Genomic DNA, 2,462 nt, shown 5'->3' with positions numbered 1-2,462 from the left:
TTCCCTGCAGAAATCCCACTCGTATTCCGTGGATTCAGGAGGTGCTGAGGCAGAGGAGCAGAGCACAGGGAATATTTAGGTCACGGTAAATGAGCTCCCACATGAGAGCCTCTGGAGCTGCACCTATGGAAATTGGGAAGGGGGTTTGGACACCCCTGAGTGGGAGGGGAAGATGGATGGGCCCATTTTCCCAAGGAAACTGAGGAGGTGGAAGGCATGGCATTGTCATGGTTGGATGGACAGGCCAGGAACAGTGGGAGGCTCCCAAAACACTTTTAATTCTTGAGGTTTTTGGCGTCCTGCCCTTGGTAAAAGCTTTTCCTGGTTTCCCTCCCCACTCAGCCCAAGTGCTGCCCATCAGCCTCACAGCTGGAGCAGAGGAGTGATGGGATAAAAGGGGAATTAAGGAGGGGCTGCCCTTCCCTTTGGAAGTCCTGGTGGGCTCCTTGCTGTGCTGGTGGGATGGATGCAGGCTGGGGCTCTGGAGCTGCTGGAAGCGCCCTGGGAAAACGTGAGTTACTTCCTGGATTGTGGCCAGAGTATGAGGGGGACCTGAGGATGGACCAGGATTTTTCCTCCCACGTAAATTTTTCCCTGGCATGGCCAGCAGGTTCAGGGAGGGGATTTTCCCCCTCTATCCTGCTCTGGTGAGATCCCACCTGGAATGCTGTGTCCAGCTCTGGGTGCCTCACTGTAAGAAGGATGTGGAGCAGCTGGAGAGAGTCCAGAGGAGGCCATGGAGATGCCAGAGGGAGGGACACAGGCTGAGAGAGCTGGAGTGTCCAGCCTGGAGAAGGGAAGGCTCCAGGGAGACCTCAGAGCCCCTTCCAGTGCCTAAAGGAGTTCCAAGAGAGCTGGAGATTCTTTGGAAAAGGGCGTGGAGTTACAGAACAAGGGGAATGCCTTCCCACTGGCAGAGTGTGGGTTTAGATGGGACACTGGGAGGAAATTCTTCCCTCTGAGGGTGGGGTGGCCCTGGAGTGGATTTCCCAGAGCAGCTGTGGCTGCCTCACCCCTGGCAGTGTCCAAGGCCAGGTTGGGCAGGGCTTGGAGCAGCCTGGGACAGTGGGAGGGGTCCCTGCCCCTGGCAGGGGGTGGCACTGGATGGGCTTTAATGTCCCTTCCAGCCCAAACCATTCCGTGACTCCCTGACTCTGGGCATCCCAGTTGGCCTCTGGCAAGGAGAAGAATCCAGCTGGCAGATTCAGGGATGCTCCCCCATAGCTGGGAGGTGTGTCAGGAATTGCTGCCTGATCCGGAGTGCAGCCGGCAGCAAGAGCACTCCTGAGGATGAGTCAGTGTCCCTGAAAACCGGGCTGGTGATCCAGCGAAAAACATTTCAAGGAGAGGCTCCGGTGGAGCTCCGCTCTGCGTCGGTGACGCCATTCCCTGGAGCTGCCTGCTCCAGCCCAGCCTCCCCCTGATCCGTGACTGCTCCGGGGGGCTCCAAGGTGTGTCCCCACCGTGTCCAGCAGCGGAGAGAGCTGCAGCTCTCCCAGCTTCTGTCACCTTGTGCTTCTTCCATGTCCCACGCTGGTGGCACCTCTGCTGGAAGAATCCTGGAATGGTTTGGGTTGGAATGGACCTTAAATCCCATCCAGTTCCAGGCGGGGACACCTTCCACTATCCCAGGTTGTTCCATGCCCAATCCAAACTGGCCTGGGACTCTTCCAGGGATGGGGCAGCCACAGCTTCTCTGGGAAATCCATTCCAGTGCCTCACCTCCCTCACAGGGAAGGATTTCTTCCCAATATCCCATCTAAATCCACCTTTTTTTTTGGTTTAAAATAATTCTTGCTTGACCTTCCACTGCTCCATGCCTTGGGAATGCCTGTAGTAGGGATGTCCTGGGATGAGTGGGAAGCAGCGCCGGGCAGTGACTGCATGTAATTGGTGTCACCGTGAGCAGCTGATGCCGCTGATTTTGGGATGAGTAATTCCAGCAGCTTCATTTGGGAAATCAGCCTCTTTGTGTCTTGCCGGGCTCATTTGCAGGACAGCCCTGGCGCAGCCGGAGTCTCTGTGCCGGCAGCCGGACATCTGGAATGCTGGCGTGACCCTGGCTCCGTGCCTGCCAGGGGTGGACACAGCACAAATCCTTGGCCCTCTGCCCCCAAAAAGGGGGATTTGCTGCCTGAGGGGAAGGGGAGCCCTCATTAGCACCTGGCAGGAGGGACAGGGGCCACGGAATTCCTTGTGGATGCAGAGGAAAGCGAAGGGTTTAAAAGGTTTGAGAGAGCACCCTTGGGATTCTTAGGGTCTGTGTTTAGTTTTGTCCATGCCTGTGGGATCAGGCTCTCCTGGAATACTTCCAGTGAATTTTAAGGCAGTTTTGTTCCTGGGTGGTGTTCTGTGTCAGTGTCCTGGGATGAGGGATTTGAGCTTTGTGTCCTGCTTGGAAGTGGCCTGGGTGACACAAATTCATCCGGCCTTGCTCCCACACATCCCAGCAGTCAGGTGGG

This window comes from Corvus brachyrhynchos, unplaced genomic scaffold (assembly GCF_000691975.1).
Source record: "Corvus brachyrhynchos isolate BGI_N302 unplaced genomic scaffold, ASM69197v1 scaffold1103, whole genome shotgun sequence".
NCBI lineage: Eukaryota > Metazoa > Chordata > Aves > Passeriformes > Corvidae > Corvus > Corvus brachyrhynchos.
This window is presented reverse-complemented; position numbering follows the sequence as displayed.